We start from the raw sequence: 14458 nt of genomic DNA, 5'->3' as shown, positions 1-14458 counted from the left end.
TTTTCTGTTGTTAGCCATTTGTGTTTCTCTGTGAATTTACGCACAAAGAGCAGATTGGGGCCAGTGTGCAGGTGCCAGGGCCCCTGTGGACAGGGCTCAGGGGTGCGGAAGCAGCTCGCAGGCTGCAGGCGCAGGCTGCAGGTGCAGCCTGTGCACTCTACACCGTGTGCACAGCTCCACTGGCATTTAGTGAGCATTTGCTATGTGCAGAGTCTGTGTAAGGTGTTGACGGCAGGTAGAGCCAGATCTGAAGGAACTGGGTATTGCTGGGCAGACAGGTGAGAGAATGGCATGTGCAAAGGCCCTGAGTGTGAAACAGGAGGCTTGGAGAACAGCATGCAGGGCCTGTGGAGGAGAGGGGAGGACGCGGCTGGGAGATGAGCAGGCTGGAGACGGACTGTCAGCTGTATGGAAGGCTTCAGACTACAGCCTGAGGGTCCCGGAGGTACTGTGGGTTTGGGTTTGTTTTTTTTTCAGTTGAAATTTTTATTGAGGTAATTGTAGATTCACACGAAGTTGTAAGAAATAATATAGGGAGCTCCCTCATACACTTTGCCCATTTTCCCCCAATGGTGACATGATGCAAAACTATAGATCAACATTACAGCCTATAGGACAACAATGACACAGAGGCAATCCACTGATCTTACTCAGATTTCCCGTTTTACCTGTACTGGTGTGTGTGTGTGTATTAAGTTCTCTATAACTTTATCACCTGTGTAGGTTATCACCTGTGCACCTCCCACTGCAGCTAAGATTTTGAACAGTTCCAACTCCACAGGAACCTTTACAGCCCCGCCCACCTCCCTCTTGCCTGTGCCTCCACTGCCCACTAGTCCAGGGGATCGATTCAGTGAACCAGCTAAGGAGGAGGGCCCTGAGAAGACCCCATTTCTGCCTGGCAGACTTCACAGGCATTGGGGTGGGCTGTGAATTAGGTGCCAAGTTTGGGGCTTGCCAGGTTAGCTGTGGCCATCAGAATGTCCAGAGGGCCGGGATGATTCTAGTGGATTTGCAAATCTAGGGTGAGGGAGAAGTCTGAGTGGAGGCTGTGATTGGAAGCCCCAGGTGTGTGAGTTTGCTAGGGAGGGAGTGGAGTGAGGGCAGCCGGCTGAGGAAGAGGCCGGGGAAGGGTCCAGACCTGGCTGTTGACAGTTCTACTTCTGAGTCCAGTCTGCACAGAGGCTCACAGACTGGAGCCTTGCTTTAAAGCTGTCTCTTCTCCAAACAGCCTCCACCGCCAGTGGCTCTGACTGGTCCCAGGGATTGTGCCTTATTGGTCACTGTGGAGCCAGAAGGCAACTAGTGTTCTTCCCCCAAGCCCCCCCCCCCCCCCCGAAGGAGGGAGGGAGGGAGGCTTCAGGCTCTGGTTCCCCTCCCTTGCCCTCTCACTCACAAGCCTCCTTGGGTCTGGTAGAAGCGGTGACCAGCTTCCTGAGACCAGAGCCTTCAATTCACAGAGGAGAGAATGGATCCTCAGGAGAGAGACTTGGCAAAGGCCAGAGGTGTAATCTGCTGCACGAAAGGAGGCTGCTGTTTCATTTTTGGAATTCTCTTTCCCCCTTGAGGAGAAACCAAGGAGAGATGGATGAAAGTTTCTGAACTCCTTCATTTATCAGGGTTTTTTTTAAGATTTTATTTATTTATTTTTGGATACCGGGAAAGGGAGGGAGAGAGGGAGAAAGAGAGGAGAGGAACGTTGATTGGTTGCCTCTCACACACCACCCACCTGCCCCCCTACAACCCAGGCATATGCCCCTACTGGGGATCGAACCCACGACCTCTTGGGTTGCAAGTAGGCATTCAGTCCACTGAGCTTCACCAGCCAAGGCCATTTATCAGTTTTTAATGAGTGTTTACTATGTTCCAGGCAGTGCTTGGCTCTCTGGACAGGGAACTGGATTAGTCTCCACCTTAATGTTGGTGAGAAGAACATCACAGGCTAAAATTCAGCAACATTGAAGAGGTGAGGAGTAAAGGAATCTTCTAGAGAAAAGACTCCCCACCACCCCAGGTCCCGCCCTCCCTCCCCAGCTTCTCAGGCTTTGGAAACCCGGGCGGGAAGAGCCTCCAAGGGCTGCGCCACTACCGCGCAGTCTCCGGACAGAGCCTTCGCTCGGGGAGTCACGGCTCTCCAATTACAACAGGCCGGGCCAATGCGGCGGCCGCGCTCAGGGAGAGGGTGGGCCCGGGGAGGGGTTTGCCGTCCGACTCCAGTTAAAAGTGCCGGGAAAAGCGTGAAGAAGGTACTTCAGCCCGCTGCTCCCAGATCTCCAACCTTTCTCTCCAACCGCCCCCCTGCGCCCTCTGCTCAGGAAAGCGGCTCGGCGGCGTGGGCGCCGACAGGGGCCACCGTGGAAAACCTGGCCCCAGCCAAGCCAGGGCGACCCCTTCTACCAAGTAAGAGCGCTGCGCCCTGTGGCCTCCAGGGAGGGCAGCGGTTTGAGGGGAAGCGAGAGCGTCCTCGCGGGGTCTGCAGACTCCACTCCCCGCGAAGTCGTCTCTTCATTGTACTTGGGGTTCCCGGGTCGGGACGGCGGCACACATGGTGAAGGCTTTTTGCGCTGAGAGATTCGGGGTGTGCAGGGAAGTGGATGCCCCCTCCCACTCGGGCGGACCCACCCAGCCCCACCTCTCTGGAACAGGGTCAGGAGATGCCACTGGCGCACCCCAAGGAGTGAGGCGCTCGGTTCCTTGCCCGCCCGGGACGCCGGCAAACAGGCAAGGTAGTGCCAGTCCAGGCTTATTGTGCAATAGGTGCGCAGGGGAGGCAGCGACGGACCAGGGACACTGGGGCTGTGCTTGTGCCCGGAGCTCTGGCTTTGAGGGATGTGGGGTGCGCTGGGGACGGGGATCGCACTGAGCCACAGATCTGGAAATGTTGAGTCCACTAGACTGGAGCAGGGTGTGGGCGTGGGTCACTGGGGCTGAGCCTAGGAACTCCAGTGCCCAATGCTTGGAACTGGGTTTTCTCCTCAGCCTTCCAGTAAGGTCTCGGTTGAGCGCCCGAACCCCCTGAGTTCTGTGGGTGGAGAGGTGCGCTTCGCATGCCAGGTGTGCACTCCCAAGTCACCCTGGCTAGTGCGGGGACCTGGAAACCTCTCCTGCCATTACGACAGAGAGGCCCTGGAGTAGGAAAGAACCAGCACAAACAAATCCATGGGTCGGGTCGTGAGTGCAGGATTGCTCGGAGGTAGAGCTAGTCTTAGTGTTGCGAGATACTCCTGCTGTCCTCTGCGACGGCAACTTTTACGCAGGCGCTTTGGTCACTGCGCTGGGTTTTAAGCTGGGGTTTAGCTGCACGCCTGAGGTGTCGCTGTACAGTGGCGCGGTGCGGAATAGAAATGATTGGAAGAAACAAGCGTGATTGAGATTCCTTTCTCTCTATCACCCCCCCCCCCCCCCCCCAGTAAACGTCACCAAATACCAGCGGGGGCGAGGTGAGGGGACGCGGCGAAGGGACTACGCAGGGGGAGGGGACTAACTACTCGTGTCTAGGAAACGTCAAGCCCTGATGAGAGGGGAGGCGTGCGTGAGAGCCGGAAACATGCCCCAGATTAATTTCGTCCTCTAAAATCTCGGAACTGTGGAGACGAGTCCAACCGTTTCTTTTTGCGGAAGAGGACAAATGCTGGAGATCAAGGCCACCGGGTTAGTCGGTGTGGGTCTCGAACTCCTATCTCTTACACCACCCCTAGCCTGTCTGTCCTGGAAGACCCCAAGCCTATTTGTCATTCTTAGTGGAATTATTTAGCATTATTTATGGTCTATTGTGAGCTTCATGGTCAGGGATGGCGTTTAGGAAAAAGATGAAATGTTCATTTTTCTCTGGTCAGTTCCCAGGTGAAAGGATTGAGGCACTGGCTGTTGACTTAGCTAATTAGTCGTCTCCCCCACCCCCTTGTCCTATTCCCCTTCCTGGTCCCTAGTGTCTGTCCCTGGAGTGCCCGTGAAACTCATGGCAAAATGCTCGCATGCACCCCATGGACCCCTGGGGATTGAGTCTCAATGGTGTGTGCGCTCACATCTGAATCCCTGGGACTTTGTGTTCAAACGTGACGTGGTCTAAGGCCACCCAGCCATAAGTGGCAGAGCTGACTGTGAAACCTAGGTGTGGAGACAGAGCCTGCGCTTGCCGTCTGCCTGCAGCGCAGATGAAACCCGCGGTGCCGCTTCGCCCTGTCTCCTCCACGCCGCGCTCCTCGCCGGACCCTTCCTGCCTTCTCCCAAGGCCATCGATGGCCCTCCATGGAGCCTTCTGATGTTCCGGAAAATGCTGCATTTTCCTCCGTTTATTTAAAATTTATTTTTCTGAAAAATTTCAAATATGCGCAGTCGTGGAGAGAAGGCCCCAGTGCCAACAGCTGGTTTTCCACCCTTGCTTTACCCATCCCTTTCTCTCTTGTTTTCACTGAACTATTTCAGAGCAAATCCCAGGCATCAAATCATTACATCCCAGCCCTGGCTGGCATAGCTCAGTGGACTGAGCGCGGGCTGGGAACCAAAGTGTCCCAGGTTCGATTCCCAGCCAGGCTACATGCCTGGGTTGCAGGCCACAACCCCCAGCAACCGCACATTGAAGTTTCTCTGTCTCTCTCTCTCTATCTCCCTCCCTTCCCTCTCTAAAAATAAATAAATAAATAAAATCTTTAAAAAAATCATTACATCCCTATGTATTACAGCGGGATCTCTAAACATATAATACTAAATAAACATTACGAGATTATTTTACTTAAGAAAATTACCAATCATTCTTTGGGATCATTTCATACCCAGTCCATATTTAAAATGTTCCTAATTTCCCCAAAAACATCCTTTTACAGTTGATCTGAGTTTTGTTGATTTTTATAATTTATTCACATCGTATTTATTCCTTATTTGGGTTCCTCCAATCCCACTATTCAACAGCAGAACTCAAAAGAGGCAAAGCCTTAACCTTAACCACACCACCTTCTGGCAGCCCTGCGTCCACCTCCCCCTTAACTAGTGGGCTGTCTCCACAGGGGTGGGATTTCTAGGTGAGACCACATCAGCAGCTTCAGAGCTTCCTTCCTTCCACAGTGTTGGGGTGTGAGGAGGTCTAGTTCCCCCCTTCCCGGGCCTGCCTGGATTCAGAAGAACAGCTGGTAATCACTGTTCTTTGTTTCCCTTCGGGGAAAGACCTCGAGGTCAGTCTGCATGGCAGTGTCACACAGGCCCACCTGTGCTCTGGACCCTGGGCGGGCCAGGAGGGTCAGGTGGTGTGGCTGGAGCGCGCCCTGCCCCAGGCCACAGGCCAGCAGCACTGGCGACTGTGGGCAGAAGAGGCAGAGCTGAGCGGATGTCTGGGAGGCTCGGCCTCAGCTGCACTGTTCATCTTCTAAGTCCCCAGCTGTGTCCATGTTGAAGCAAGTTTTCAGACCTTGCCCTAGGCATCCCCACTGTGCCTGCTGGTGAACGGAGCACAGTGCATGGGTGGCAAGGAACACACCTGGTCAGGCGTGCTGGCTGGTCTTGCCCCACCACCTGTGTTGAGAAGGCTTTATACACCAGGACCACCCTTTCAGAACAGCCACTTGTCCGAGGGCAAGGAAGCATGATGGTGACAGTTTAGATAAGATTTCTGCTCAGAGTTTTAAAAATCCTTTGTGTTTCCCTCGGCAGAAACAATCTACGTGGGCACGCTGTGTGTGGCAGATACAGGTGTAGAGCAAGAACTAACTCAGTGGCTAACGGCTGTGATTAGGGTCACAGCTAAGTTCTTGCCCACGGCTTTCTGGTCCCCTCCCCTTGGAATACCTTAATACTATATTATCATTTTATATGTGGATGGTGATTTGTTTTTCCATTGTTGAAACCTCTGTCAGGCCAGCAGACACAGCTGGCCGAGTGGACGCCCCATGGCAACCACTCCCATATGTCCCCTTGATGTGTCGCCAGCACAGTACTACATGTCCTCTGAGGAAATCGTGTCACTTGCCTGTAAAACGTGCTTTATGAGAAGATAACTTACATCGATGACTTGTGAACAGCTTAATTTGCTCAGCTCCTTTATATTGTCCTTGAACTTGGATCCATGAACTCCTGCCACCGCCAGCCTTGCCCAGGGACCACTGATGTCGTGGTGTAAGCAGCACAGCCTTGCAGAGTGCCTGCAGGGCTCGAGGATCAAGGCAGTTGCTTTCCTAGACCTCTTTCTAAAGCTTTTATAAAACCAGTACAAATACAAATTTGAATAAAGTACATTTTTAAAGTAAACTCCAGCCCCCCAATAGTGTGTGTAGGCAAATGCCACCAATCCCAAGCACATATCTGGACAGGCTTTGGTTTTTATCCATGAAGAGAGAAGACTCTTCTAGACAGGTTACCTAGACTTGCTCCGGCTTGCCTGTAAGGGTATCTTTAAAACCCTTTAAGCTGCCTTGATCCCAGGTGGTCTGTCTGAGAGCGCTCTGCTAAACCTGATGTTTAGGTAGCATTTCAATGACTAAGAGGGAAAAACCTAAAATTTAGACATCAGTGCAGCCCTGTGAGGTCTTGAATCCTTTTCAGAGGTACTTTTGATTTTTCTTAAATTGATATTCTCCATGTGTATTTTTTTTCTTTCTGGCAGCTCTCAAAGCCATGCCCACCTCCCTAGCCACCTGCCAACCCTCCATCATCTGTCAGCACAATGTCAGGCCTGTACCCAGTGCTGCCCATGGCAGCAGAGTGGCCACTTCCCTCACTGGCCTCCTTTCCCTTTGTCTTAACCCATGTGAAACCAGCTTCAGTGATGTTTCTAGAACCAGGGTTGGTGAATTTCTTCTCTAAGGGCCAGATAGCACATATTTTAGGTTTTACAGTGCATGCAGCCTGTCCGCAGCTGGTCCACCCTGCCGTTCTGGTGAGCAAGTGGCCATAGACAGCAAGCAAAGAAATGAGCTTGGATATGTTCCAGTAAAACCGTATTTCCAAAACCTCCATTTCCAGATTTGACCCATGGGCCACTCTCCTGCTCCTCTTTTATTGGCTCTGTCTCCATCCCCAGAGGGAAACCTGAATATTTCTCAGCACGACAATCCCATTTCCTCACCGTCCTCTGCTCGTTTTCCAACCGCACCTCCACGTGCCCTCACCCCACCTACTTGCCCCACACTTTCACTCTTCATCTTGCAATTCTGAACCCCCCAAGGCTCCCAGAACACCCTGTTCTTCCCACCCTGCTCCCCACCTATCTGTCAAACTCAAACTTTCCTTCAAAACCTGCCCTGGTAGCAACTGTCTAAAACTTTCCCGGTTCCTCATCCCGTTACAGCCACTGCCTCCTAGTTCTACCTCTGTACCTATTTCTGTACGGTCCCTGCTCCTCGAAGTGCCTTGGGAACTCCTCGGGAACCCCTGTCAGATTCATCTTTGAATTCCCACCGCCTCACACAGTGCTTGGCATGTATTTGGTGCTTAATAAATAGGCCCTGCTGAACTAAAGAGTCATTTACATAGATTTTTAATAGCTTATTGAGATATAATTTGCATACCATACAATTCACCCATTTAGAGTGCTCCAGTCAGTGGGCTTTAGTGTGCTCACAGGTATGTACAGCCATGACCATGGTCTGTTTTAGAACATGTATGTATTCCATTGCCACAGGGAGAGACTCGTACCTTTCAGCCATCGCACCCTTTTCCTCCAACTCCCCACTCTGACTCCTAAACAGCCACTCATCCACTTTCTTTGTGTTTATTACCAATTCTGGATATTTCACAGAAATGGGATCATATAATATAGGGTCTGGCTTATTTTGTCTGGCTTATTTTATTTCATATAATGTGTTCAAGCTCCATGCATGTATATATACTTCATTTCTTTGTATGGCCAAGTACTATTCCATTGTACGCATGTGCCACATTTTGTTTATCCATTCATTGTTGACGGATATTTAGGTTGTTTCCACCTTTTGGCCATTATGAATAGTGCTGCTATAAACATTTGTGTAAAGATTTTTGTTTGGATATCTGTTTTCAGTTCTCTTGTTTATAGAAGTAGGAGTGGAATTGCAGGATCATATGGTCGTTCTTGTTTAGCTTTTTGAGGAACTGTTTTTGTTTTTCACAGTGGATACACCATTTTACATTCCCACCAGCAACATATGAGGGTTACAATTACTCTGTATCCACGCTAACTTTTTCCCATTAAAAAAAATTATAGAGACTTCCAGTCAAGATGGCAGTGTAGTTAAGCATGGCTCGCCTCCTTGTACAACCACATGAAAATTCCAGTTAAACTATAGCACAACCATCATCCAGAGCCATCAGAAATCAAGCTCAATGGAACTCCTACAACAATGGAATTAAAGAAGAAACTACATTGAGACCGGTAGAAGGGGTGAAGACATGGAATGGGTTGGTCCCACACCCACATGTGGCAAATAAAAATCAGGAGGAATATCTCAGGAGCAAAGGGTCCCAGTCCCACACCAGGCCCCCGAGCACAGGGTCACAGTGCCAGGAAGAGAAGTCGCCATAACTTCTATGGTAAAAACCAGTGGGGATTGAGGCTGTGGAAGGCAGAAACTGCTGTACTCCCTGGCAGTTCCTCTTAAAGGGCCAGCACAAGGACTTACTTGGATTTACTCCCTGTGAGCTCCAGCACAGGGGCAGCAGATTGAAAGGCACCAAAGACATATGGGGAAGAACTGAATTGTCCAGCATTAGGGCAAGAGCTGTCAGCCAGCTTTCTCCCGGACAGAAATGCTCCCAGAGGCCAATGTTCCTTTTCTGAGCCCTCCCCCAACCAAGCCACAGAGCTGGCAGGTGGACACCATATCTGAGAAACCTGGCTCACACTGTTTCCCCCTCCCTGGTGATTCCTTGAGGCCCTGCTCCCCCCAACTTCTGGGTCCACCCAAGCTGTTTCCAGTGGCTTTTCCATATGAATACCTTATCTTGTCTCATGCTTCAGATTTTCTTAAACTGTCTCCAACAAGCAGCATCTGCCTTCAGCAAGCCCCATACCTTTTGCTAAGTAGGCTCAGGCCTGGCACTAGCAGCAGGTGGTTCACAGCTTGGCTTCACCTGGGGACCACCAAGTCAACACAAGTAGCTTCCATTTGCAGATCACTTTGTAGCTTATGCCGTGTGACCCTAGGCAGAATATAGGCAGTGGCTGACCTTGTATGTGCCAATAGCAATGAAGGCTCAAAACGGAAGGAGTGTGTACTCAGCCCACACGTAGGGCACACCTCGAGTATCCAACTTGGGTGATAGGGGACCCTGTGCCAGTGGACCCTACAGGACACCTACTATATCAGGACACTCTACCAAACCTGGGAGATACAGCAGCTCTACCTAATACATAGAAATAAACAGATGGAGGCTGCCACAATGAGGAGACAAAGAAAGATGGCTCAAATGAAAGAACAGAACAAAACTTCAGAAAAAGAACTAAACAAAATGGAGACAAGCAAGCTACTAGATGCAGAGTTGAAAACACCGGTTACAAGGATACTCAAGGGACTTAGTGGGAACCTCGATAGCATAAAAAAGATCCAGTCAGAAACAAAGGATACACTAATTAAAATAACAACTTACAGGGAATCAGCAATATAGTGGATGAAGTCTAGAATCAAATCAGCAATTTGGAATATAAGAAAGCAAAAAACAATCAGAACAATAAGATGAAAAAATACGCCACCCCCCCAAAAGGAGGATAGTATAAAGAGCCTATGCTATAAACATTTGCATCATGGGGGTGCCAGAAGGAGAAGAGGGAGGCAAGAAATTGGAACCTATTTGGGACAACAATGACAGAAAACTTTCCTAACGTGGTGAAGGGGATAGACATACAAGTCCAGGATGTGCAGAGAGTCCCAAAGAGGCCTACCTACACCAAGACACAGTATGATGCTAAAGTTTAAAAACAAAGAGAATCTTAAAAGCAGCAAGAGAAAAGCAGTTACTGATCTATAGGGGAGCTCACATAAGACTGTCATCTGATTTCTCCAAAGAAACTTTGCAGGCTAGAAGAGATTGGCAAGAAATATTCAAAGTGATGGAAAGCAAGGACCTACAATCAAGATTACTCTGCCCAGCGAAGCTAGCATTTAGAATTGAAGGACTGATGAAATCTTCCCAGACAAGGAAAAGCTAAAGAAGTTCATCACCACCAAACCAGTACTTTTTTTTTTAAGATTTTATTTATTTTTAGAGAGAGGAATGGAGGCAGAAAGAGAGGGAGAGAAACATCAATGTGTGGTTGCTTCTCATGCACCCCCCACTGGGGACCTGGCTCTCAACCCAGGCATGTGCCCTGACTGGGAATTGAACTGGCAACCCTATGATTTGCAAGCCAGCACTCAATTCACTGATGCACACCAGCCAGGGCCCAAACCAGTATTATATGAAATGTTAAAGGGTCTTCTTTAAGATGGTCAAAAATATGAACAATAAAATGGCAATAAATACATATCTATCAACATTGAATCTAGAAAACAAAATAAAAAAGCAGAACAGAGACAGAATCATAGATACAGAGAATGTTTTGATGGAAGGGGAGTTGAGGGGATGGGAAAAAAGGTGACGGAATTAAGAAATACAAAGTGGTATTTACAGTATAGTCACAGGGATGTAGATGAGTACAGAATAGGGAATAGAGTAGCCAAAGAACACACATGCATGACCCATGGACATGGGCAGTGATGTGGGGATTGTGTCTGAGGGAGTGGGGCAGGGCTGGGTGGAGGGGGGCAATGGGGGAAAAATTGAAACAACTGTAATAGCATAGTCAATAAAATATAATTAAAAAACTATAGCCATCCTAGTGGATGTGAAATGTTATTCCATTGTGGGTTTGATTTGCATCCTCCCTACTGACTAATGGTATCGGGCAACTTTTATGTGCTTATTGGCCACTTGTATATCTTTGAGGAAATGTCTATTGAAGTCTTGTGTCCACTTTTAAATTATTTTTCCTTATTGACTAGTAAGAGTTTTTATGTATTCTGAATACTAGTTTCTTATCAGGTATATGATTTACAAATATTTTCTCCCATTCTGTGGGTTGTCTTTTCCTTTGCTTAATAGTGTCTGTGTTCTTTCTCAGTTCACATCACATGTACTGCACATTTATTACCTGCTGGGCACAGGCATGAGATGTATGTTCCTCCAGGGGGTTCACGGTCTTAGGAGGAAGAGACACAGCAGCCGTTTAGTAAACACTTGATTAATATGCCCTTGCTCTCCCCAGCACTGCTGCCCTGGCTCAGAACCATCTTGACAGTGCCTCTGATGCACAGAAGTTTTTCACTTTGACAGAATATATATATATATATATATATATATATATATATATATATATTCATGAGTTTTGTTGCCTGTGCTGTTGGTGTCTTATCTAAGAAACCATTTCCAAATCCAAACCTAACAGTGGGGAATTGTAACCCACCCCACCAGTCTGTTGGCATTGTTTCTGCAAGTGCTGACCTTGACTAATACATGGATAAACAGAATGTTTGTATAAGAATCCTCAGAACTAACTTTAAAAGATGCATACTCCAACCTTCAGGCATTCCAGCTTTGGGAGATTTGCTGACCTCCAAATGTAAAGCCGGGATGACTAAGACAGGATGATACACTCGAGCCAGTCAGTTGCCTTATCAGAATGGATCCTGCTTATCTGCATGTAGAGAACTTTGTAATCCTTTTACTTGATCTCTGTTCTGTTCCCCTCTCCCTCCTTATGAAAGACTCCATCTCCACTGAGAGGGGACGATGGGTTTTGAGACGGGAGTCTCCCATCTTTTCAGGGAGATGAGCTTGGAGACATGAGTCCCCCACCTTCCAGGTGGCCAGCACCTAAACAAACCTTTTCATTTACATTGGTACCTGTCTCCCTAGCATTGGCTTTTGAAGTGTCAGGCAGCCGGACCCTCATTTGGTTACAGGAAATCATGAAGATTTACCCTTACATTTTCTTCTGAGAGTTACTTCCAGAGTTTTAGGATTTATATTTAGGTCTTTGAACCATATTGAATTAATTTTTGTAAATAGTGTGAGGTAAAGGTCCAACTTCTTTCTTTTACATGTGGCTATCCAGTTATTCCAGCGCCTTTTTTTTTTTTGCAAAAACTATTCTTTCTTCTACTGAATGGTCTAAACTGATCATAGATATCTGAGTTTATCAGTGGACTCACGGTTCTCTTCATCAATCTATATGTCTCTCCTTGTGCCAGCACCACTGTGTTGGTACCTGTTGCTTTGCAGTACCTGTTGAAATTGAGAAGTGTGAGTTCTCCCATTTTGTTATCCTTTCTCAGAATTGTCTTGGCTATTCTTGATGCAGACACTGGCCCACAGGGTCCACATCATTATGGATGAAATGAGACATTCACACGTACTACTGAGTCCGCTGGAGGAAAAGGGACGGCATGGCTTTTCTCTCACGGGGAGCAAAAGCCAAGGCCTCTGCCACGACAGGCCTTTATTGGGTTTCTCCACCCATTACATGATGGTCCTCATTAACTATGCACAGATTTGCTTTAGGTGGTTATCTTTTACAGAAAACAAAGGAGCCAATGTTGCTAATCACATCACAAAAGAGGGATATTTGCAAATGAAAAGGCAAAAGTGGTTGAACCAGTTACACTCATCCTTGGAAGGTTTAGCATGGATTTTAGGAAGTTGCTTTGCAGTAAATGTCCTCAATTCAGGGTGAGGGAGTTTTAGCAAAAAGCAAGACTCATAGCAGCCTAGGCACATTGCAGGCCTGATTCTCCATGGGAGAACCTATCTGTGGGCGTGGGTCCTGTGCATCTCTGAGTGGGAGCTGGGCCCACACCATGCAGAGTGCCCTTCCACAATTCTTGGTCCCATGTGAATTTAGAATCAGCTTGTTAATTTCCACAAAAAAGTCAGCTGGGATTCTAATAAAAATTGTGATAAATATGTAGATTAATTTCTATTCTCATTTTAACAATATTAAGTCTTTCAAAAACAAACAGTATTGTCTTCCAATCCAGGAACATGCATGCTTTCCCATTTTTTTTAGATCTTCTTTAGTTTCTTTCAATTATGTTTTGTAGTTTTCTGAGTATAAATATTGCATCTCATTTGTTAAATTTATTTCTAAGTATTTTAGTTTTATATGATCATAAATGGAATTATTTTCTTTTACATTTTTGAATTTTTTTGAAAATATATAGAAACAGTTCATTTTTAAATATTGATCTTGCATCCTATAAACTTACTGAATTCCTTTATAAGCTCTCATAGTCTTTCAGTAGATTTCTTAGGATTTGTTATTTATTTGTGAGTAGATTCCTGATTTTAATATTTTTTAATTTTTAAATTAAGCTTATTGGGATGACATTGGTTAATAAGATTATATAGGTTTCAAGTGTACATTTCTGTGATACATGATCTGTACATTGCATTGAGTGCCTACCATCCAAAGTCAAACCATCTTCCCTCACCATATACTTGGCCCCCGTTATGACCTCTCACAACTTCCCTTTACTACTAAAAGGAAGTAATAATCCCTTTACTACTTCCTCTGGCAATTACCATACTGTTGTCTGTGTCTATGAGTTTCAGTTCTATATCCCACATGTGAGTGAAATGATACGGTTCTTAGCTTTTTCTGACTGACTTATTTTGCTTAGCATGATATTCTCCTCGTCCATCCATGTTGTTGCAAGTGGCAGTATTTCATCTGTTCTTAAGGCTGAGTACTATCCTATAGTATGTATGTACTACACTTTCTGTATCCAGTCCTCTGTTGAAGGGCACTTTGGCTCCATGTCTTGACCACCATAAATAATGCTGCACTGACCACAGGGGTGCATATATCTTTGCAGATAAATGTTTCCCAAATTTTGGGGTAGATACACAGAAGAGGGATTCCTGGGTTGCTGGGTCATAGGGTAACTCTATTCTTAATATTTTGAGGAGCTGCCATGCTCATGTGATTCTTAAACAAAGAGCAGGTATACAGAAGGTGGATATGCAGTGTCCTGGACCAGGGAACAGCAAGCCCTAAGGCAAGGTAACATGGAACCAGGTGTCTTCTGGGAACCACAGGCACTCAGGTCACTGTGGCGAGAGCTCAGTGTTGGGGGTTGAAGCCAGTGCATGTCACGCTAAAAACCGTGGAGGCACGTGGGAGCCATGCCATGCCATTCTAATAAGGATCTTAGAGTCATTCTTAGAAGGAAGCCCAGAAAAGCCTTGTGATCAGCACACGTGGCATTGATCAGGCCCAGTGATAACTGAGAAAGTCTGCTTTCTCCAGAAAGAGCAGGAGCGTATAGGGCTTTGTGTATTTGGCACTGAGCTCTGCATGCCATTGTCTCCTGGAGTGATTGCCAGGGACAGCGCACCAACTGGCACTGTGTAGCTGAGCCCGGCCAGCTTTGGTGATGTGGCAGTTGGTGCTGCTGCTATTAATCACTGGGCCCCTGGAAGGAAGACAGTGTTTCTATGGACAGCAGAGTCCCAGCTCACA

At 47.3% G+C, this 14458-nt stretch overlaps 1 protein-coding gene across 2 annotated transcripts in view; it reads left to right on the top strand.

Moving 5' to 3' along the window:
• The first annotated feature begins 2258 nt into the window (after nucleotides 1-2258).
• LOXL2 (lysyl oxidase like 2) overlaps nucleotides 2259-14458 on the top strand; it is a 100616-nt gene continuing 88416 nt past the window's right edge. For both annotated transcript variants that reach the window (XM_036032684.1, XM_036032683.1), the window contains exon 1: nucleotides 2259-2400. The gene's annotated coding sequence lies outside the window, so the exon portion shown is untranslated. The remainder of the gene's footprint in view (nucleotides 2401-14458) is intronic.

The sequence above is a fragment of the Phyllostomus discolor genome, chromosome 8 (assembly GCF_004126475.2).
Source record: "Phyllostomus discolor isolate MPI-MPIP mPhyDis1 chromosome 8, mPhyDis1.pri.v3, whole genome shotgun sequence".
In the NCBI taxonomy this organism is placed as follows: Eukaryota; Metazoa; Chordata; class Mammalia; order Chiroptera; family Phyllostomidae; genus Phyllostomus; species Phyllostomus discolor.
Note: the sequence above shows the minus strand (reverse complement) of the source record. Positions and strands in the feature narration are given on the sequence as shown.